This window comes from Phasianus colchicus, chromosome 5 (genome assembly GCF_987193195.1).
Source record: "Phasianus colchicus chromosome 5, bPhaCol1.hap1.1, whole genome shotgun sequence".
Taxonomy (NCBI): Eukaryota; Metazoa; Chordata; class Aves; order Galliformes; family Phasianidae; genus Phasianus; species Phasianus colchicus.
The window spans coordinates 13,783,984-13,808,885 of record NC_143440.1 but is presented as its reverse complement, the minus strand read 5'-3'; the positions used below and the strand labels follow the sequence as shown (position 1 = coordinate 13,808,885).

The 24,902-nt window shown below is 40.6% G+C and overlaps 1 protein-coding gene across 1 annotated transcript in view; it reads left to right on the top strand.

Moving 5' to 3' along the window:
* The first annotated feature begins 22,967 nt into the window (after nucleotides 1-22,967).
* The window catches only part of PTPN5 (protein tyrosine phosphatase non-receptor type 5), a 102,835-nt gene continuing 100,900 nt past the window's right edge, over nucleotides 22,968-24,902 (top strand). Inside the window, exon 1 of the mRNA XM_031613999.2 lies at nucleotides 22,968-23,177. The gene's annotated coding sequence lies outside the window, so the exon portion shown is untranslated. The remainder of the gene's footprint in view (nucleotides 23,178-24,902) is intronic.

Below are 24,902 nucleotides of genomic sequence, written 5' to 3'. Positions count from 1 at the left end.
GGGGTCTGTTCATCCCTCAAAAAGCAGCACCTGTGTAGAGACTGGAAGTTCTTCTCCATGACACCACTCTCAACATCATACAGAAACACTTCACCAGATCTCAAGTAAGAGCCCTGTTGAAGTCCAGTTCTCAGCAAAGAGCCATATTGCTGCAATGTAATATCAGCTACCCTGGTCCTAAGACCCAAAGTGATATTCTTGGAGAAAACATTCTGGACTGCACTTGAAAATGTGGGTACATTCAAGATGTTAAGAAATTATTTGATCTCTGAAGTTTAAATGATTTGTGCAAACATCCATGTATAGGAGCACTTAACTGCCTCATTAGGTCTTCACCTAAAGAAGAGGAGATGGCATAACAACATGGCATTGCCACAAAGCCAGGTTTGCTACACCTGAGTCTCCGCAAAGGATGAAGGGCACCGCTGTCAATGTATTGCCTTTGGTGATTTCATGGCATAAAGCCAAGCATCAACAAATTCTCAGTGGTATAACTGCTACAGAATCACAAGCTGGTCACGACTCGAATAGTCTCTAAACAAAAATAGCTGTGTTCCTATGCTTTACAAAACACAGAAACAGTCAATACACAGCAAAACCAGGCTGAGCTCTGTAATAGTCATACAAATAGACAAAAGTATATCATTTAATCAGAGGGAAGGGGTATGTGATCATAGTAACAGGTAAGTCATCAATCTTGTTAATTACAGATAAAACAGTATACTCAGCCAAGCAGTGAAGAAAGATGGATTAAAATAATATTGTGTCAGTAAGAATAAGTAGGAACTATTAGAGTGTTAGGAGCACAAGGATGTTTGCAGTTTATTTTCCTCCAAAGTATTTTATAGAAACACATAATTTTAAAGAAATTCCAATTGGCTCATTGAATGCAAATGGCTGTTTGGACCTTTCCATTTTGGTCAAAGGTCTAAACATTTCCAAATCCATTGAGAGTTGGGGGAAGAAAGATGGAGAGGACTATTAAGAGGGAAAAAATACAGTATAAACAGTCAGTGAATGACCTTTGTCATACAGCCCTGTTCAAATGTATACTTTCCTTAACAAGTGCAGTAAGTACAGTAAACTGCAGCTTTGAATTAGATACGGAAAGAAATATAATTAAAAAAAAAAGAGAGAGAGATTTAGCCCAGCCATGAAAGCTGCTCTCTTTAATGTGGCAACAACAGGAATACAAGAGCTTCACATTCCCCTTTTATATGTTTAACCTTTGACAAAAGGTTAAACGCTTTCCTCACAACTGACTCACATCAGGAAACACAAGAGCTGTACTCTCCAGATGAAGCCCAGCTAGCTGCAAAATGCAATGTCAGCATCTGAAGTGAAGTAAAACAAGGATTCCTTGTGCAGTTCCTAGTACTGCTACTTAGGCAGGAAGTGGGTCAGCAGAAGGGTCTTTTCCAGACAGGAGAGAGCTGAAACGGTGACAGGAACAATAAGGAAGTTCAGGGTGGGGGAAGAATTGGCTCTGATTTCAAACATCTTGCTGAGATCTACTTTAAATGCATTGATGTATTAAAATTCTCCTAGCAACATAGCAGGAAGGTTTACAAAACATTAAACAGAATATCTATGAAAGCTTTCCATGTTTTCCGTTCTTTGCCTTACAAATATTTTAGGGCCAGATTCTCATCTGGTGTCAATACGACTAATTCCTTTAACTTGGCTGATGAATGTAAGCTCAGATTTGGCTAGCTGCACTGGGTTATTTATCAGGAACCTGACAGCTAAGCTCCTGAACCGTGGCAGCTGCAAACAAAGTTAACTGAATCTGTAAGTACTTAGCACCTCTGAAATCCAGGTCTGCGGACCAGATAGGACTACCAATTCCTAGAGAATTCCTAGAGAACATTCCTGATTAAACACAGGCCATGCTAGGTGGGACAGAATTACTTGCTGAGTACTGAGGAGCAAAGGCTGCAGGAAACCAGGAAGTGCTGAGCACTGACCTCTACCCAGAATAAGGAATAAATAAATAACCACAGTATGAAGAAATGATCAGAGGTGAGTCCAAGGGTGACTGCTCTCCTCAGTTAAGTATCTTGAGGGGGCCACCTATGCAAGATGCAGTGCAGGAAGTCTCAGAAGTACCATTCCTTCTCCTGGAGCATGATGGAGAATGGTAAAAAGAGACACATCACTATGAACACGGTAGTCAGCATCCAGAAGTAAGATCTGCTTGTATCCTTGGGGATGCTGTAGCTGGTATAACAGCCAAAAACCAGAGATCATGAAATGGTCTTGGTGGAGATAGATTGTCCTATCATCTCCTCCCCATGGAAACATCATACTCTGTGAGGAAGGGGGGGGATGTGGGATATGAAAATCAGGTACTGTTTTCAGAAGTAGATCATCTCCAAGGTGACCCCAGAGCACTGAATTTGCCATCCTCCCCAAATTAATCCCTCTACTCTAGACCACACCACCTTAATGAGACCTCTTCCTTCTGTTCTGATTTGCCTTATTCTTCTCTGTCAGGAGACAGTTCTCTAGAAAAACTCCCTAGGGCTTCTTGCTGCCTCAAACTTCTAAACTGCCCCACCTCCCTCTGATGCTGGCTTTGCCCAAGGAGTTTGTGGATGCCCCATCCCTCGATGCATTCAAGGCCAGGCTGGATGTGGCTCTGGGCAGCCTGGCCTGGTGGCCTGTGGCATTGAGGGTTGAAACTAAATAAACTTTGAGGTCCTTTTCAACCCAGGCCATTCTATGAGTCTATGCTTCTAACAAACGCCCCACTGCCCTCTCATGACACTGCCCAGTTGGCTTGCCTACCTCACGGTTCTGGTCGTGGCAGCATGAGGCAAGACACAGGAGAATGCTTCTCTTGCCTGAAGCACCCATCCTGTGGTAGGAGGGTGAGCTGGGACCTCCACTATGCCTGGGATTAAAGTTCTGATAAAACATAGCACAGCAAAAGGAGCTTTGGAAATGGTTGTGGCCAAGTTCCTTTTTCCCTTCTGCGCAGTAAGGCAATTGTGAAACTCTACTTTGGACAGCACAGCATGGGATGGTGTCTGGGTGTTGTCCACAAGAATTCCCCTCAAGACAATGTGCAAGAAGGATGTGAAGAGGAGGCTGTTCCAGGACTCCCTTGAGTCACAGCAGCACAGACTCCTTCAGCCAAGTTGGTGTACACACAGATTCCACAGCATAAAAGGGCATGGAAATGGTCTTCTTTGTAGCAAGCATGCAAGGAAGTGATCCCAAATCATAAAAGCAAATAAAAAAATCGAAACATCTGTTGGCGCAATCTGTCCAGCATGTCCAGAGTGGCATCGTGTTCTGAAGGTCTTTTTCCCACTTCTGTCCCCATGTGTGCAATGTAGTCGAGGGTGAGTCCTTGATGTGGAACCTTGTGGGCCTTCTCCCACCATCAAGAACAAATTCACTTTAAGGGAAGCTGAATCTGGAAGCTGAATTCCCTTCCGTCACAAAATAAAGGGAAAGGAACATTTCTGTGTTTAAAGAGTATTCAAAAACCAGGATTTCTCAAGCACCAGGTTGAAGAAGTAGTGATGCTTTTGCCCATGGTCTGATCTATATCACGTGTTATACTGCACAGTGCTAACAGAAGCAGCAGCCTCCACCTCAGTGTTCCCCAGGATATCCACCTCTGCAGTAAATTACAGAATCACAGAATCGTAGGGGTTGGATGGGACCTCCAGAGATCATCGAGTCCAACCCTTCTGCCAAACCTGTTTCACAAATGGCGCTGAGGATGATGTCAGCCAGCACATTCCAAAATCGGACACTGGGAATCCAGCATTTCGGTACAGACTCTGACATCCTGCTCCTCTCAGAAGAAATCTTTCGAGCCCAGTGTTTTACATTAACACCACAGCATTTGCTGCAGAAATCGTCATAGAAACGCTGCCTTTTCAGCGGCTTGTTCTATGATGCTAGCAGGCACCAGGTGGCGATGTAATTACAAGATTAACAGCAAAATCACAAAATCATGTTGTAGGACAAATGTTAAAAGATTATTAACTAGAAAATCTCATACATAATTATTGATGCAAAAAAAAATTCTACCACTCTCCAGCAACTGCCTGATCTGATACGCTAACTGATCCTACGTGGCAGGATAGATTAGACCTTTAAAAGACTAATGAGGTTATCTCCGTATGGGATAACTGATAGATTTCAGCAGGAGCTTTTGAGAGATAAAGGTGGGTTTGCTCACATTTTTGCGTTCACATGAGCATTTGAGTTTCACAAAGTAGGAATAAGTTGCAAATGGGCAGGATAAACTCCTTCTGCCCTGCTTGCAGAAGTGGCAGACCTTGCATCACTGTAGCTTGTGATGTTTCTCCACTGGGGGAGAAGGGGGAAAAAAAAGAGTGCGTAGAACACACACGTAAGGGCTGACTCACAACTAGTGTTCACTTAATGGAACAAACAGAGGAAATAAGACAATAATGAAGATCCCAGCACACTGACTGAAGTAGTTGGCTCAGAACTGTAGCACTAAAATGCTCTTTAGTTCAGAACCAGTGGCAAACAGATTTTTGGTCTGGTTTTCTTCTCATCAGGAGTAGCACAGTACAGTCAGTAACGCTATTCTGACATATATTCCCATATCTGGATGCCAGATGGGAAATAAGTAACACATTTTTAAGAAAGAGAATGACTAACCCTTAGAAAAATACAGAAGGGGAAGCAGTAGATTCTCAGCCTTCTGAGCCCTAACTGGCTGCCTCCTTTTGCAGGCTGTGTTTTAGTTCTGCGAGCTCACTGCAAGGACAGCAGCCTGATCTGTGATTAAAGATACACACTCTCAATCTGGCTTCAAGACTTGTTAGTCTATAATAGTCAAAGTAAATGGAGATTTTGGCCCACTATGATTGTTTCTTAAATTGGTGCATGTGCCAATCTTCTGGTGGAAACATTTGCAACACAATACAAAGTTCATTGTTTTGAAACTCATCTGCTGATACAATCTTATCATTCAAAATTCACATTAGCTCATCTAAATTGGTTACAATACAAGTGAATTTATTTTTCTGTTGGAATAAATATACCTTTACTCTGCATTGTGATTTTGGATAGTCAAGATTAAGCCTAACTCTCAGGCAAAATCTGTGACTCCAACACTTCGTTTTGCTAATGCACTCCTGCTTAATTCTACTTTCTAGCAAACTGGCATATGTCATTTAGGTAGAATTTGCTTCTCCCTACAGTAAAGTATGGTCATGGGAGATAAAAAATAATAATCACAAAGATTATTTGTGTATGCAGTTTCTTCCAGAAAGAACAAGCTCCAGTGAGCTTGTTTTTCTTGAGAAATCATATTAATGACAAATTTAATCCAAATTTATCCAAAAAACTAATACAGCTTGTAAATATTTGTCCATGTGTCCTCAGAGAAATATTTACCTCTAATTGAAACGCGGTGCAAGATGGACCTATGCTACTGTAACTGACAAGACTGTTTCTGGAGAACTTCATCAGCTGATTTTTTTTTAAAACAAGTTCTAGGTGAACCACTTTTAGACAAATGGGTTAGATTGTGCTTATACTTTCACTGTTTTTAGGCAAAAAAGGGACATGCCACAAGCCATAAAGGTTTGTTCTAGTCAATTAATTCCAATAGTCTAAAACATGGAAGTTCTAAGGTATAATGTTAAATGGTGACATTTTATTCTTAGTGTTTCATCTTTATTTATTTTTCATTATTCATTATTCAGCTATAGCTGCAATGCATCACATCATGATTAATGCAATGGATATTCAAATGAATCTCCCTTTATGCCAGTTAAAACTGTGTTTTAGAACAATATTGGTGTAAGTATGTGAAATAATGCTTCCTTTTTCAATTACACACTCAACACATCACAGAAATATCTAATAGCCTTCTTGTCTGTTCATAAGTTTCATAAATAGAGTAAATTAGAACTCTTTTTACTGCAGTAGAAATGAAAAGCTCATTTTCTTACACCTTTTAAATGTGTGGATGGCTACAAACAATTTGTAAATCTCCTGTACACATCTCCAAGGCCCATCTCCAGTCATCATTGCCTTGAAAACTAAACTAACCTGATCCCAGAATCAGAGAATTGTAAGGGTTGAGAAGGACTTCTGGAGGTCCATCTAGTCCAACCCCCCAAGTAAAGCAGGTTCCTTAGAGTTACAAAGGAAAGAAATTTATGTGGGTTTTGAATGTCCCCAGAGGAGTCTCCACAACCCCCCTAGCCTTGTTTCAATGCTCTGTCAGCTTCAAAGTAAAGAAGTTCTTTCTCATGCTCAGATGGACAATTTTGTTCTGGTTTGTGTCCATTGCCCCTTGTTCTGTCACTGGACATCACTGAAAAGAGCCAGGATGCAGTGGTTCAGGATAGTTCCAAGACTCCTACCTGAACTACATGCAACAAGACAAACTAGCTTTTTGTTGTTTGCCAACAAGATCCATTTTAAACCACTAGGCCATTTTGTCCTCTCTGTAAAGTCACTGAAAGCATTCGCGGTCTTGTTGACTCCTTCCAAAGCCTGAGCTTTAGGATCCCATAATGTTTGGGCCTTTCTCAATTTTGAGATAAACCAAGAATCTACATAGATGACTTTCATGGATTAAGTAATGTGTCACAGTAAATACGGTGAATGAATTACTCTTGTAGTTTTGTAGTGCTGCAGAAAATTGACTTTTGTTCTACCATTTCTACTCCTGCCTGAGCATCTGCAGGCTCCCAGGTGGTGGAATCTTTTTTTTTTCAACACAATATGTTTTGCTGTGTATCTAATCACAAACCCAAATTAAGTACTTCTTCATCACACTCTTTTAGTTTTTCATATTTTTCCTTAAACAGGATTTTAAATCATTGTTTAAGATTCATATTTTACACTATTTGCACTGCACCAGAGGTAAAGTTCCCTGGCATAGGCACATACTTCCTCTCTTTTCAGACAGTGGTACACTTATTAAGCACAAACAACCAGTTATTTCAGTAGAGCTAAGCTTAAGCTGTGTTTTCCTGGAAAAATATATTACCAAGCAGCAACAAATACAGCTGTGAGGCTTTTGTTTTGGGTCAGGTGCTAGATCTGAAAGTCAGTCTCCACAATTCAAATTCTGAATGAACATAGATAATATGAAAATCTATTACTCAGGGAATTGTAGTATATGTTATTTTTACTGCACGTCTTCTAGGGAAAAGGTTTAAGTTCTTTTACACCAGTGTGAATTCATGACAGCTTTGTTCTCAGTGAGATTACAGTGCAATATATCCTGGTATACCAAATTAGAATATGGCTCTATCCAAATGTAAAAGGCAAAGTGTGAAAGATGCTGATTACTTATTAACAGTTAGGTAACTGCAGTATCATCACCAGCTGATCTAATCTGTATTCTCAACATTTTGAAGTGTATTTTAAAAAGTTTTTCAATATATTAAAAGCTGTTGTTAAGAGAACGGAAATTCTGAAGAAAGCTTCCTTTTCCCTTTCCTGTTTATTTTATCCTCTCAACTTTGAGAAATTTGCTCAAAACCCAAGAGAAAAGCACTGTCTTGCTCTGTACAGTGTTTAATGCAATATACAGTGTGCAAGCCAACTCTCCATCTCATAGACAAGCCACTGGCCTAAGGATCCCAGCAGCCAGGCCCTACAGCCCACTTGTCCCTCTTCTAACTTCAGTTTCTGATCTCTCAATCCCAATCCTTGTGTTGTGTTACTTAAACTTTAAGCTGAGTAAGTACCACTGTTTGGGGCAGTTTCAGAAATGCCTCTAGTAGGGATCAAACAAAGCCTATGTCAAAATAGTTTCCTGGGCCTGATGAGTGTACATTTTGTAAGCACAGTTTCTTTAGCCAGTGCTTGCCACCAAAAGACATAGCCAATTTCTAGCTATGCTGACAAAGTCCCCTGCAGATACTTCTTATACGATGACTAAAGGAATTTCTCTGAAAGCCTTGTTACATTGAGGTGCTTTCTTCCCCTTATTCCCACACCTCCAGCTGGCAAATACTCCAGCCAAATACTGTACAAACTTGACCTCAGTGTACTTCTTTCAATTAGCAAAACATGTAATAGAGATCACTTGTGCTCAAGCAATAAGCAGGAGTCTGATTACAGAAGACAATATCGCTTCAACACCATCAAGTGGAGATGTGTGGTGGGACAACAGCACAGCCCATACAGTAAAACCCTTTCCAGCACATATACAGCTGCCCCACAAGGGAATCAAAAGTGAAATTCTAGGGTGCTTTTGTAGGTTGCATTTATGCTCCAAAATCCCATGTCCTTATTCTTCTTTCCCCTCTTACCTTGCCCCATTCTTACATCATTCCTCCTTATTCAATGTGTTAGCAGACCTAGGTCATTCTCTGCAAGGATATAAAAGAGCCATTTTTCTTACTTTTATTTTTCTTTTGTAACTGTCCCTGCCATTTTGTAGGAAAGTTCCTAGCTTGAGAGAACAGTGCATGCTTGCAGTAGATATTGCACGAACAGAAATTATGTGGTTTGGATTTGTGAGAATTCCAGGAGAAAACAGAACGTTGCAAATAATCTCCATATATTAGGATACTTCCTGAGCTTTTGTTAAAAATAATGCTTTAGCTGGCAATACCCGAGTAGAAATTCATGAAGTTCACTGACTCCTAGTAAGTATGTTTACTTAAGATGTAAATGAAAAACATACTGTGTTACTGTTTAGATTTTCCATTTTGTCTCTCCTGTCCAGGCACAGCTAATTGCTGGCAACTCTCAATTTGTACAATTCAGTTTTTCATCATCCAAACCGTCTCTCTGGGGCTACAAAGTAAGTGGCTAGAGGGAGATAGGTACCAACCAAAGAACGGTTAGGGAAGGCTGGAGTGAAAGACTGGTGACATCTATAGAGCTGTGGAGTTACTGCAGTTTCCTTTGCCCTTTGCTTTCCTCAGTCATTCAGGCTGATAAAAAACGACAAGAATTAATTTGAAAAGCTGTTCTGATGGTTTGTTTTCCTCTACTGCTTCATCACTGCAAAATACTGCCTCACCAGACTTATTTTTTTTCCTCAAGAAATGCTCTTTTCTGGTGTATAGCTGGACAGTGAAGAGTCAGGATTGCTTAGTTCAAATCAGTGACGAGTATTGGGTGGAAAGGAGACATTCTCTCCAATGAAATACTCATTCCAGTAAACAAGTCTGAAAAATCTAAGATAGTATCAAGCATCATACTTACCAACTAGGGGAGTAGTTTCAGAACACCTGCATGAGGATAATTTATCTTGTTGCCATCAGCCTTTAAAATCCAGAATCTTGTTGGAATGAGCTGTGAAAAGAAAACAAACAAAACTTGGAGCACGATAATAAAATCTGTGAGTTCATGATCATTTCCCTTACTGATCTTCCCGAAAGCTTAAAGACAATAGGGGATGAGCTGGGTTTGAGAGCTTATGCCGTTATAAAACCAATGATGTAAGAGAATTTTATAGGAAGAGAACAATTGTCTGCAGTCAAATCTACTTGTTTGTCTCTCTGGTGAGTTTTATACCTTTCAATAAAAATTCATCTGTCTTCACAAGTAAGTCTTATTCAGAATATAAAATCAATACTGAGATTGTGTACCTACTATTATTTTTACTTCTATTTTTATTGCCTAAGCTGCCCTTGGAAGGTCTGGTAGGGTATTTATTTATTGACAAATGGCCTCAGTCTGATACTCTATGACAAGACAGAGAGAATATTATCATCCTTGTTACCAGTAGAAACCGAGACACGTGGTAATTTGTTCATACACTTCAAAAGTCTGTGTCAGAGCTGGAATTTTAATTTACATCTCTTGAGTCTCTGCAGCACTATTTCAAACATTTCAGAAAAAGCAGACATGAATTTCTAACACATTTCTGAAGGCAGTATTTCTGACACAGGCCTTCTTCAGCTTCCATAGATGACTGCAATGCCTCAGAGAGTTGTTCTGAGTGACAGGAGGCACTTTCTACCCATGCTGGCAAGAGGCACAAAATGTGTTTATTATTTTCTCAACTTGTGTTTTGGAAGGTTACTTATGCAGGCTTAGAAGTTCGCATGTGACTCTTCTGCACTAGTCCTCAGAGTCATGATCCCTACTGCTAAATATTTGTAATGCTCTTTTAATCCACAGCTTTGAAAAGAGAGTTATCAGAGAAAGGGAATTGCCACAGCTGTCTTTTCTGTAAGTCTTTATTTATAAAACCAGATGGGAAAGGTGCCTATCCTGTGCCCTAGGCACTCCTGATGGTTATTTAAAAGCACAGCATAACAAAGACAAAACCAGCAGATGCACACAGAAGCAACATTTGCTTAGAGCCTACATTGGAAACGACAAAGTAATATAAAAAAGGAAGAATATCCAGACCTCCAGGGAAAGCAAACAACAACAAACCCACACACTAAGAGAGCCATATTCCTAAAAGCTCCAGAATGTGCTAACTCCTAAATCAGGACTGACTGACAACAGATTGGGGAATTCTTCACAGAAATGACATAAAAACTGCCAGGTGAAGAAGTATGAGCACCACAGAGCAAGTCCCTGGGACATCCAGAGTTTGGTTTATGTGTGAAAAAAATAAATAGAAAAAAACTAATCTTTTTGAGCACTGAGTTGCTTTTCAAGATCCTTACCCAGAATGTTCAAGCAATTTAGATATGACTGATCACAGATTTTAACATCTCCATATATATATTCCTCTCTGGCTCCTGACTCTTGGCCATCCTGAAGGTAACATATGTAAGACAAGAGTGACATCACAGACTCTTCTTTTCCAGTATAATCACATTTCAAACACAGGACACAACCACTTACTTGAATACTCTGGGGAAAAAAAAAAGAAAAAAAAGAAAAAAAAAAAAACAGCAGAAAAACCCACTAACAAATGTCCTTCCCACTTTGCACTCCTTGTGAGTTTCTGAGGTTATTCAAATCATTCAGTGCTATTCATAGGAGGCTGTTTTCTGCCAGGTGGTTACAGCTGCCTTGAGAGAGTATTCCTGAAGTATCTTAAGTGGCTTTCAGAGGAAGCTCTGACAATTAGATCCAGGCAAAACTAGGAAGTTTAGAACACCTCACTGGCTGAGTAGCTGACAGATGAGTGCATGCATATACAGCTCAGGTTGCCTTGGGACAAAGAATTAGATACCACCGAGAGGAGGCAGGAATTAAGAATCCATTTTCAAACACATCCCAGTGAATCCCAGCCACTCCACTTGCTATTCTTTTGCTCTGTGCAGCTGAGTAGGCATGCAAAGATAAATCCCGTACTGCAAGAAAATACATTGCTAATTCCCTTATGAACTATGCCATCTATATTCTATTTAGGCATTTGTTTTCTAGGAGATTCGTTGTTGCAAATTGTGTACCATATGCAACCCGTTCAAAATATTTCTGCACTTGGCATGATGGAAAATACTGGGACAGCACAAATGTTTACTGCATTTACTTTTACTACAGCTTATATAGATATCTGCCAACTTCTTACTGACTCTTGTATACTGAAGAGAGCTTGATAAATTCATTGACACAGGTTTTGCAAGGCTTTCACCTGATAAGAATAAAGAGTAGCTTCAGGCATCATTAAACACCTTAGCCAGAGGACTGTACAAGAGTCTGTGACGTAACTGTAGTCTTCTGGGACTTTATGTTAACCAGCCTTTCTCTCCTGAGGCACAATCATTTCATCCCATCCAAGTCTCCACACTCATATTAGCGCTGTCCTTTCATACTTTGTTTCACAGTTGCCCTGCCGCATGTTCTACCAGAACCCACCCTGACATTCCTAGTGTTCACATATGTGAACCTAGTGCTCAGTATGGTGGATGAAGGGATTGCTTCAGCCTTCTGATGCCTCAAGCCCTGACCTTCACTGCTTTTCATTGACAAACTTCAGGTTGTTGAACCAGGCTGAAAAGTTTCTGAGTCATACAAACTTGCGTCTGTAGACACTGCTTCAGCTCTTCCTATGAACTGCACTATGGCTGCTTTGTGCTTCTCTTCTCCCCTCTCCCAGCTACCCAAGTTCTCTTAGTGATACTGAATGGAAGCAAGGTTTCACCTGATACAGCATGCCCTGCACTCACCTGCTCCTAAGCGATTCTGAGAAATCCAGTGTGTTGGTACATCAATCCCAGATCATTTAGCTGTTAAGGAGACAAGTCAAGCTCAGTTCAAATCGAATTATTTCTTTTCTTGTTCAGGAAACAACATCACAACTAGTGCACTTCTGGAATATAGAAATAGCTGAGGTCTTCACTGGCTAAACATTATTTATTGAAACTTTCCAACCTACAGAAAGGAAAACATCAATATTACCATGTTTGGCCTAATTCCCAATAAATATAAACTTTCAAATATGAAAATTAGATGTGGGACAGAATGCTTACATGTGTCTGCTCTCTTACTACAGAGAGTAGGAAAGAAGGCCTAAGCACAAATGACAACTTCCAGATTATTTTTGCTTTCAGATGGAAAGACAGAGTATAGAGAGCCTGACCTCTGACTGAGCCAAGTGCATACAACAGTAAATCACCCAAATTACTTCTAGGAACCAAGAATTCTGATTTTGCCCATTCCGGCAGTGATTAGATGATATGACAGTCATGACAGAAACCAGATAACAGGAGAAGGTAGGTGTTAAAACACCTGTAACTGGCACCAACTAAGCTAATCATATATAGTCTGTGTAATCAGAATATTTAAAAAAAATACGTTTGCCAATCCACACAGGAAAATTGTATCACTCCTTACTCCTACGATGCATTGTACTATATTTCTTCCTGTTAATACTGTATCAACAGTTTGTGTAACACTGTTACTAACACTTTCTTAAATTAGAAATAGGAAGTGAGTAATGCAATCAAGAGCATCTCTTTTGTTATTTTTGTGCACACAGGATACTAGTGGTATGTGTCACTACTCCAAATCAACATGAAAGGTGTTAGATTGCTTGACTCCTGAGTTGCCTCAGTTTGAAATAGAAGGTCATCCTTTTGTTGCTCTCAGGAACATTGTATCACTAAACATGAACAGGAGTTCCATTTTGTAAACTGGTCATGTCCATAGCATCAACATTTAAATGAGTGGATTAAAATGCTGTAGATCTATCAAGCGAAATGGATCTCAGAATATACTTTGAAGTTTGGATCTGTTCATGCCTCAGTACTGCTCTAAGCAAGACTCTCATCATCACATTACAAAGGAAACTGGGAAGGGAGATTTCAGGTCATACTTCAGCAAATAAACACTTCACTTTCTTGTTGCTTAGTTATCAAACTGTTCCAATAGCTATTTGAATCCAAAAATCTTTAACCAGTCACATAAAAACATGAAAAGAGAAAATAAAGCTTTAGATTTTTCGAGATTTGATCTGCTCTGGATATAAGCAGACAGAACTTGCATAAGCTTCAGAGAGAGTAGCCCTGGTTTATGCCTCAATTGAGTCTGACCTTCAAGCATATTTGTTTAATACATTAAGTCAAATATACAGGTATAAGTTGAGAACAGCACATTTGAAGTGAGGACCCAAGGGCAAGGGGTTAAGAAGAGCGTAAGGCAGGCTTTGTTTGTGGTGATGTCACTGTAACAACTACAAAAGATCAAAGTAGAGCACTAAAGAATTCAAGAAAGGTATTCCAGTACTTAATAGTTTTGAACCATCATTTAGTTTTAGAAGGGATTTTCTTACATTTTCATCTAGAAATGCAGATATTTGAATTTGCAATTACAGTAATACTGCAGTCTCATCACGCACCGTATCTTGAGTCTCCAGAGACAGAATGAGAATCGCCAGGCTCTGAGGGCTTTTTCTCCCCTCCTTTGCCATCCACTCCCCAGATAAAAGTCCAGTCCTCCTCATCCAGGATTTCAGAACAATTACTTCAGTAGAGCCCCTGCCTTCTTAGAGAGTATGCTTCAACAAAACATTCTGTCTGTCCTTTAGTTGTGAGCCCTTGGCATCCACAGGTGAGGACTGTCCTAATAACTGTGGAAATTCTGGAATATCACTGAGAAGATGCAAGCACAGCCCAAGAAAGAGCCATTTCCAGTCCCTTCACCAGCTTGTTGCCAGAACTGAGAGGCCATATGTCTTCCTTGCATGGTTCAGAGCATGACATAAGCTCTGCAAAGGAAGAACTGTGGGGAGGTACATGCAAGAGAATATCTAACAGTTTAGTCAGAGCAGAAAACACAGTATAAAGATACTATACTACTGAAGTGCTATTAACTTGTCATTTCACTACTGTTCTCAACCACTCTCAGGATTCTGACTTCTCAGAACTTACTGCTATTTCCTATACTTTCTCTTGTTTTAGCAGTTGTGCCCTGCCTACACAAGGGGGTAACATCCATGTGTAAAACGGTGTTTGCAACTGTAGAACCCTACTAAAGCTAGCTTTCAGAGAAGCGCTAGCTCAGCCCATTGAATCTCATGATTTTAGCTTTGTCTGCCCTACTTCAGATTTGATCTCGTATCTCCTTGTAGCCACTCAGTCTACAAGCATGAAAATGTCAGGAAAAATAACGAACCCTGAATAATTAAGAACGTTAGCTTCTTTTTATTCTGTGTTTTGTTCCCTGAAAACTCAAAATAGGAAGAATATCTCACTCATTAACCATGACAACACCACGTGCTGCCAGACTTATTATTCTGTAATGGGCTGCTGTTTCTTGACACTACCTTTGAACTCTGTCATATTGCAAACACCGACTCAAGGAAACACCTCTCTGATGGTCAGCTCTCCATGCAAAGATTCCTCCCACAACAACAGCTAACCAATGACTTTAAGAAGTAAAGCTTCGTCAGTGTTTCAGAGAGTGAAATGCTGAGAGGTTAATATTCAGAATCCTTCACTCTCTCCATGCTCCAGATGCAAACTTCAGAAACCTCCCAGCTCCAGACTGAGCTGCTACCTGGGCAGGTCCTGTTTTTCCTCTTTCTTCTTTAGCTGACAGCATAATTTATGTTGGGGAAAAAAACAGGTGGTCAAACGACATAGGGGTTTTCAGCCTCATTTTCTGTCTTAATCTCTATTAAAGCCTGAGAGCACAGTGAGTCACTGAGCACCTTTTGCTATTTGTTTAAGTCTCCATAAGGGTTCCATGTCACCACAGGGAAGTCAAGCTTCAGAGCTCTGTGGATTCAGAGTCTGCTGAACTTGCAGTTTGTCCCACTGACAAATCCAGTCAGATGGAGACATTTCTCAACAAGTAATAGCTAGGAGGCACAGTGTTGAAATTAATTCCATCCTTTTCTTTCTCAGTACTAAACTGTCAGGCAGGCATTAACAAGTTGGATAAAACCAAAAGTTTTCAAAAGCATGCTTTTAGTTAACCAGGCCTTATTTCCCTGGCAGAGCAGAATTTTGCAGTAGGCCTTTAATCACTATTCTTCACAGTTTTGAAGCTCATTTGTTGCTTTGTTCTGATGACATTATTTTATGTAGGAAATAGATAAAAAGATGGAACTTAACTATTACCACAGAGGAACAAAGCAATAACTGAGTTAGCTCTGAATCTTGTCTCTGTAACTAGCTTATACAGGACACATTAAATAATTACATGAAAGGATGAGAAAGGGGAAAAAAGACATACTTCCTACCTTTTTCAACATCATTACCTTGGGCACTTTTAGGAAACTTTGCTCCACTCCACCTAGTCATGAATCAGTATCATGAAACTGGAAGACCATTAACTGCGTGGGCTGAGTATCTTAGAGGAACAGCACCTTTTCTTAATTCTTACCTCTTTCCTTTGAAGGTCTATGGCAGTTCACTCTCTGCTTCATTTTGAGAATGTACATTAGCAGATTGGGGATATAGATTTTTTTTGTGATATGACTGTTCACTACGGGTAATCCTTTTTTTTTTCTTTTTTTGTCTTAAGATAAAGCTCAACCTTCAGTTTAGGCTTGGATGGCCTTGCAGATGCTGAATTCTATGTTTGAGTACCATGTAGATCCTACCCCACTGATTCCAGCCTTGAGTAACACATTCATCAAACAGCGTGCATTACCCAAGCCCTAAATAACAGAAAATGCATACTACTTTCTCAAATACTGTTATTAAGAAAATTAGAATTATGTTTCTTGCAGTACCTAAAGTTTAAAAGTTATCATATTTTGCATGTAGAGAGGTACTGAATTATGTGGCACGCAGCACTGTTAAATGACAGATAAAGTTTTTTTAAAGACAACTCTAGCTGATTCGTTACAATAAATGATCAAGTTTTTGAAGTTGTTTACTTATATTTCATTTTATTATATTTATATACACGTTAAAAAGAATGACATTAACAGTGAGCTCCTGCACACATTTTGTAAATAGCATTCTAGAAAAATGATTAGTTTCACCTACTAATAAAGCTCTACATAGAGCTTTAAATTAGGCATGAAGGAGGTGGGGGTGTAGCTGGGATGACTAGAACGGACTCACCCTTATGTAGGAAGAACACGAGGGTCGGTGTGAGGTTCGTGGCTGTGGAAACACCTGCGTATGGTTATGAGGGTATTGGGGCTACTGCCACTCAAAAAGAGCCCCAGCTCAGCTGCCTTTACACTAATGCACGCAGCATGGGTAATAAACAGGAGGAGCTGGAGGCCATAGTGCAGTCGGAATTCTATGATATAGTCGCCATCATGGAAACGTGATGGAATGACTTGCACAGCTGGAGTGCTGTGGTGGATGGCTACCGACTTTTCAAAAGAGACAGACTAGGCAGAAAAGGCGGTGGTGTACCCTCTATGTTATGAAAGAATGTGAATGTGTGGAAATTAATGATGGTGATGATAGGGTTGAGAGCTTATGGGTCAGAATAAAAACGAAGGCCAGTAAGACTGATATTAATCTGGGAGTCTGCTACAGGCCACCCAAAGAGGATGAAGAGGTGATCAAGACACTTTATAAAGGATTGGGTGAGCTCTCAAAGTCACTCCCCCTTGTTCTTGTGGGGGACTCCAACTTCTCAGACATCTGATGGAACTATAATACAGCAGACAGGGAACAGTCCCAGAGGTTCCTAGAGTGTGTGGGAAATAACTTCCTGACACAGCTAATGAGGGAGCCAACAAGGGGAAGCAAAATCCTGGATCTGCTGTTTGTTAACAGAGACAGTCTTGTGGAGGATATAAAGGTTGGAGGCCAACTGGGGCACAGTGATCATGAGATACTAGATTTCTCAATCCTTGTTGAACCATAGAGAGGAACCTGCAGAACTGCCTCCTTCGAATTCCAGAGGGTAGACTTTAACCTCTTTAGGATCATGGTAGAGAGGATCCCTTGGGAGGTAGTTTTGGAGAGCATGGAAGCCCAGGAAGTCTGGGAATACTTTAAGGAAGGTATTTTAAAGGTGCAGGAGCTGACCATCCCCAAGGCACGGAAGACGAGCCGAAAGGCAAGGAGACTGAACCTTTGGCTGGATCTCAAGAACAAAAGGAAAGTTTATGGTCTCTGGAAGAGCGGGCAAGTTACTTATGGTGATTACAGGTATGTAGTGAAGCTGTGCAGGGAGAAAATTAGGAAAGCCAAAGCCCAGCTAGAACTGAACTTGGCCACTAAAGTAAAGGAAAACAATAAATATTTTTATAAATACATCAACAGCAAGAGGAGGGCTAGGGAGAATCTCCATCTCTTGTTAGATGCTGAGGGCAACTTTGTGACCAAGGATCAGGGTAAGGCTGAGTTACTTAATGGCTTCTTTGCCTCAGTCTTTAATAGTAAGACTCATTACTCCCTGGGAACAGCCCCCTGCACTGGCAGATAAGGATAGGGAACAGAATAAGCCCTGCATGATCCATGACAAGATAGTTTTGGACCTGGTCCGAAAGCTGGATCCTCGAAGTCCATGGGGCTGGATGGATTGCACCCTAGGGTGCTGAGGGAGTTGGCGTATTTGGTTGCCAAGCCACTCTCCACCATTCTTCAGCAGTCCTAACTGGGGACGTCCCAGCAGACTGGAGACAGGCAAACATAATGCCTATCTTCAAAAAGGGCCAGAAAGATGATCCTGGTAGCTACAGACCTATCAGTCTCACCTTGATGCCTAGGAAGGTTATGGAACGGATAATCTTAGGAGCCATCATGGACCAATTAAAGGCCAACCAGGGGATCAGGCCACTCAGCATGGGTTTACGAATGGCAGATCCTGTCTGACAAACCTGATTTCATTCTATGACAAGATAACCCGCTTAGTGGATGAGGGTAATGCTGTCAATGTAGTCTACCTTCAGTAAGGTCTTTGACATTGCCCCCCACAACATTCTCATGGAGAAGCTGGCTGCCCATGGTTTGGATGGGCATTCGCTCTGCTGGGTGAAACACTAGTTGAATGGCCAGGCCCAAAAAGCTGTGGTCAGTGGAATTAAATCCAGTTGGCTGCTGGTCACAAGCGGTGTCCTCCAAGGCTCGGTACTGGAGCCACTTCTATTTAATATCTTTATTACTAATCTTGATGAGGGCACTGAGCGCACCCTCAGTAAGTTTGCAGAGAACACCAGAGTGGGAGGGAGTGTTGATCTGCCTAAGGGAGGAAGGCACTACAGAGAACCTGAATAGACTGTCGATGGGCCACGGCAAATTGCATGAGTTTCAGTAGGGCCAACTGCCAAGTCCTGCATTTTGGTCACAACAACACCAGGCAATCCTACAGGCTTGGGAAAGAGAGGCTGGAAAGCTACCTGATGGAAAGGGACCTTGATGTATGGATGGACAGTCAGCTGAATATGAGACAGCAATGTGCCCAGGCAGCCAAGAAGGCCAATGGCATCCTGGCTTGTATCAGGAATGGTGTGATGAGCAGGACTAGAGAAATCATCCTGCCCCTGTACTCAACATTCGTGAGCCTCACCTTGAGTACTGTGTTCAGTTTGGAGCACTTCAGTACAGAAAGGACATAAAAGCACTGGAGCTAGTCCAAAGAAGGGCAACAAGGTTTGTAAAGGGCCTGGAGAATATGCCTATGAGGAGAGACTGAAGAAACTGGGAATGTTCAGCCTGGGGAAAAGGAAGCTGAGAGGAGACCTTATTGCTCTCTTCCAATACCTGAAAGCTAGAGTGGGGTTGGTCTCTTCTCACTGGTGACAGGATGAGGGGAAATGGCCTCAAGTTGCGCCAGGGTAAGTTTAAGTTGGATATCAGGAAAAAATTCTTTACAGAAAGGGTTGTTAAGGGAATAGGCTCCCCAGGAAGGTGGTTGAGTCATCATTCCCAGATGCATTTAAAATTCGTTTAGATGTGACGCTCAGGGACATGATTTAACAGAGGGTTGTTAGAGTTAGGGTAGTATGGTTAAGTCATGGTTGGACTGGAGGATCTTTAAGATCTTTTCTAATCTGAGTGATTCTATGAGAATATGATTCTATTGCAAAAAGAGAAAAAATATCTATGTAAGAGAAACATTAGAGCTGCACCAGAAAACTTCACCTGACACAGCCAAACGTTAATCAGTTTTTCTTCACTGTCATTCTTTATTTTCGATATTTTCCAAATAGGAGAAAACTTAATTCATAAGCTCCCTTAAATCAGAATTCAAAATAACTTTCAGCATTGCCTGATAAACGAGGCTTATTTCAATAGGCAGAAAGGGTGCTGCTGCTGCTGGCAGTTCAGTAATGCTAAGTGACAACGAGACTGGGAACGAATACCAACTACAAGAATTGAAAGAAGAAGCTTGAAAACAGCTTCAGGTGCCAGACAAAGCAGTCTTGCACAACATATGCCAACTTCCTCTGACTACATGCAATATGTAGGTCCTTGGTTTCTTGATCAAGTTATTTTCAGCAAAAAGATGTATAACATGTCTTTATGATACTCTGCCATGATATACAGTTTAAAGTTCCCAGCTGATTATATTCCCTAAGATGTAATTAACCCAAAGCATCCCATCCTTTTCTGGTACACTGAAGATATTTTGAAGATATCAATATTAAAACTAATAAATGTATTTTCCATGGTGATGGTCTCTTATAAATATGACACAGAACTTAACTTTGCCTAAGATATTAATCATAAGACTCTAATTAATGAGACTCTCCAGGTTTTACATTTTGGCTCACTCTATGGTGATCTCTTGGGGTTATCACTATTTATATATATATATATATATATATATATATATATATATATATATATATATATATATATATATATATATGAATTCATATACATTCATACGTACATCACATATGAATACATAATATACATATCAATACATATTTCTCTGTGCAGACACAACTGCTGGTATATACTGGTGTAATGCTGTAGCAATGGAAAGTGCAGCAACGACAGCAGAGCAGCAAGTTTCTGGGCAGCAGAAAGTGAGAACTTGCTCAAATGCAACAGCCATGAGCACAGAAACAAAGGAAAGAAGGCTGCGTACCTTCGGAATTCCTCAGGTATATAGTGATCTCAAGCAAGATCACCTTGTCTCCACTGCCAACTCTTAAATGAGGCCTGGGAAGGGGTGAATCCTGGCTCCACCCCTTCCAGTCACACAGTTGCATTACATGCACCTGAGCTCTCCTGGGTTGGCCCTGCCTTCCCGCCAGGTGCTCCATCATTCTTCAGGCTGTGACTTAGCATTTCCACTACAATTGACAATGAATGAAATTAAGCAGCAAGTATATCAATTTGTCCTAGACACGTGGAAAGCTTAGGAACCATCACAAGAATAGTTCTTCTCTGAAGAACAGTTTGAAAATAAGGAATTTCAGATATTTCTGACCATGGCCGGACTATTTAGAGTCAGAAGATATTTTACAAGAAACATGTTTTGCAGGGTTTTTGGATCAAATGCAAGTGGCCTCTTGCTATGGAAGCTTCTATTTCTGTTCCTGAAAATGATTTTTGGACATTTTTTAATGTTTTTGAACCTGGAGCAGGAGGACTATTGAATCAGAGAGATAAACAGGTAGATATACTTAGCTATAGTCAGATACACAGATTTGAGCTATCTGAAAAGTCTATCAATTCTGCCTAGCGGCAAGGCTTGCTGTGAAATGCTTGTTTACTAATATTTGCAGGACTACAACAGATGTACAAAATCAGCTAGGCTACAATGAACATTAAGAAAGGACAGCTGATTGCTTAATCTAGAGAGAGAAAAAATGTTGGAAACACCTCTAGCTGTTTACTGGCATGGAAATTCTCTGCAGTCAAGAGGCAAGAATCTCTGTAGTGACAGCCTTTCCTTTCATGTTTGTGCTTTTGCCTGCCTTGCCACCCCACTCCCCCTGAAATCAGAGAACTGAAGATGGACTATGGATTTGCATGTACAGGGAGATCTGGCTGGTGATCGCTGTTGTTTTTGCCAAAAATGTTCTGATTTGACAATTTTCTATGTGAAGTACGCAACAGCAAAAATACGAAGTGCACACAGAGTCAATGTTCTGAATGCTGGATGTGGACAGGAGCAATCCTGCCGAGGTCAAGTGAATTTAGGGATAACTGGAGTACATTAATACCTAGGGAGTTTGACATGTATTGAAGTACAACATTTTAAAGTCAACTGGATATGTCCCATTGATTTGAGTTTTGGGTGATGTTTCCACATTAACTACTAAGTTGTTTTCTGCTTGTTGGTCAATGCAACAAACTTCCATGGGCCGTGGGTATATCTACAATACACTGTAATTGCATTGTTATTTGCAAAAACAGAAAAACACAACAAAAAAAAAAACTGATGTCTTTGGGCAACTAAAAATACAGCCTGAATAGCTTCATGCTTTTGTAAGAGTCCCATGTATTAGAATTGGAGCTTGTTGAGTTAATGTACTGCAAACAGAGCAAACTGCAGGCCTCGGGAACTTACTACCCAATTCAGAAAAGTTACATCAGTAAAGTATAAGAAATAGGGGGAAATGGAGGAAGAATAATACAAATAGTAAGATCAAGTAATTATAGAAGATTGCAAAATGATGTTTGATTTTAGAATTTCCCCATCAAATCTTCACACCTAGCACTTCATTGATCCTCTTTCTACCTCTTCAAAATCAATCCTGCACCAAGTGAACAATTCTTAACTCAGAACAGTTCCAGAAGAGAATCTGAAGTTTTAAGTGTACTGAGTTTAAGTATTTTATCTTCAGATATTCTCCAGGACCTGATACTAACATCATACAAAATGCCTACCAACTTCTTTAAGCTGTCTTGAGCTGAGCAGTTGCTGAAACTGAGCATCCTGTAAACATCAGTTGCTTTTGAAAAAGGCAATGAATGTAATTTTATTTGTGCTGCTCCTCATTCTTTACATAACTTCTCTAAAGCTCTTCCACCTCTTATTATCAAACTATTTCCAAAGCTGTATGTTCACACAGGATCAGGGTGCACATTCTCTCCTTCAGCAAGGATATTTCTCATGCTGTAGTTGCAGATGTCTCCTCAGATGTAATCCCCTGAAAGTGTATTGCCATCATTGTATAATTTGTCCTCAAACAAGGAACAGCAAACTGCCATTGTTTTCCTCAGCCATATGCTTTGAAGTCTTGAAAGTATCAAAGTCAAGCCATCCCTTGCTTTTCTTGAATCTCTGAAGTAAGATAACCTCACAGCCCTAGTCTTATCATTTTAGATCTTTTTTTCTGACTTCTGAGTAAATTGAGATTTTTACCTCAAGCAGAAATTAAGCTTCCAGGATTTTGAATACAACCACATTAGCCTTCTGCAGTGCATGCTCATCAAAATAGCTGCTGGTGAGAGAAGCTGAGAGAGAGGAAACCCCAGGACATGTACCATATGTTGTCAGGGACAGCAGAAACAGCAATTACTAATTAAAATAGTTCATGATTTCAAAATGGCTTTTCTACAACTACTGAATGATTTTTCCTTATGACTACTTAATTCTGAATAAATGCAGCTCTTTCTCAACTTCGGAAGAAGTTGTGTTGGTTTTTTTTTTTCCCCTTCTGCCTTTTTTAACATTTGAAATATAAGGAATATTGTAGTAACCATGGTATCCTGATGACATAATGGTTACCATGAGAACAAAGCTGAAATAGAGTCATCAGAGCCCCTTATCCCTGCTGTGTGTTGAGTTTTATATTTAATAGAGATGGCCAGACCGCTGCCACACAGCCTGACCAATGCTATCCTGCTTAACTCAGGTTTCAAAGCTCGCAAAAAGCAAGCCTGCCCTGTTCTGCTGCTTTCTACTCAGCATGGTTAGTTTTGCTTCAGGGAAGCTACGCCACCAGCTTATAAGTCTGCAAAAGACAGGTAGGAGTTTAACTGTGTTGTAGCAGATTCCTCTAAGACAGTGGCATTTGTCATGTCTTTAGGACATGCTCCAGTACAACCTTTGTCTGTGTATAAAATGGATATGCTTGCTCCTTCTTTGCCAAACAAATAAGATTAAAACCACATTTCCTTAATTATGCTAGAAGATGGCTGTGCTAAACACACAGTTTCACTGAGTGCATGATTTCCTGTGGACCGGTGCTGCCATGACCTCTGCCCAGATAGTGCTCCTCCTCACCCTCAGAGCTCTGCTGGCTGTAGGGAGCACTAGCTAAGTGCAGTGAGGCATCACATTCAGCCAGTTGCAGACAAGAGTTCTGAAGCAGGCACTCAAGAGAGCACCTTGATTCAGGCTGCACACAATTTTTGAGTCCTCCTGAGTGCTGGCAACTCAGGAATTACTTCTGATTCTGTGCCAACATCAGTGCAACAGTTATGAATGCCAGTTCTCTCCCCCCAGGGTCAGTGTACTCTATGGCTACAGGGCAAATAGGCACTGCCAGAAAGCTACACCCAGAAGGCAGCTCCAGATAAGCAAAAGCTATTCCCAATTAGTTTCCCCAGAGAAACTCTTCTTTCTTTTATTGCAAGAACCACTGGACATGACTCACTGCATTTTGTTTGTTCATTTTGCTATATATGTTTCCCAAACAGTATTTTTAGTCACACTCCTCCCTTATGCTCCTACCACATTCACTGCGCTAAAACAACTCTAATTTTAATTTCATATTTAACCAAAACAAGTGTGGCGTAGTTCTGCTCATTTCAGTAAAGCTATATTGATTTGTATTATACATACAGATACGAAGAAAAGTAGTCAAAGGCAAAGACATGGATGGTACTGAAAAACAGAGAATATTCACTTAGCAGCATTTTTGTATAAAGCTCCCATATTTTGCCTGTTTAACAAAATATTTTCACATTAACACAGCTAGATTCCTGCAGATGGTTCACATGTATTTGCTTCCTCCTCTAACCAGAATCCACTGCATAGGCTTTCCTAAAGCTTTTGGCACAAAGCTTCCATTGCAGCCCTCTTTTTTTTCTTTGGTAGCTACTATCTGACATTTCTACCCCACTCTTTCAAGCAGTTCTTCCTGTTTCTATGCCTTATTTTTCCTTCTTAGAAAAAAACAAAACAAAACAAAACAACAGGATACCAATCCATCGCCAGAGTCTAATTGCAAAGACTCACTAAAGCCAGAGAATAATTCAGAAAGGAAGAGACTTCAAGAGGTCATCTGGTTCAACTCCTACGAACAGCCAAACCAACTTGAAAGGCAGATGTGTTTGCTCAAGGCAATGTCCAACTGAGTTCTGAGCATCTCCAAGGATAGAACTACCACAGCCTTTCTGGATAACCTGCACCAGTTTTTAATCCAGCTCTCTGTAAACATAGTCACAGATCATTTATGTCCAGAAGGTAGCCAAAACTTAAAAGAGGTCTGGGAAGGGATGGATCCTAGCTCCACCCCTTCCATTGCATGCACCTGAGCTCCCATTGGTTGGCCCTGCGGCCCACCAGGTGTTCAATCACTGCTTCAGGCCATGACTTAGCATTTCTGCTACATCATAACATCACAAAACTTTGCATCTGCTTCTGCAGAATACCATGAAGTTTTGTCAGCCCACTTCCCTTCATCTTGATGTCCTTCTAAAAGGCAGCCCCATCCGCTAGCCTACAGACTGCTTCCCTATTTTTGT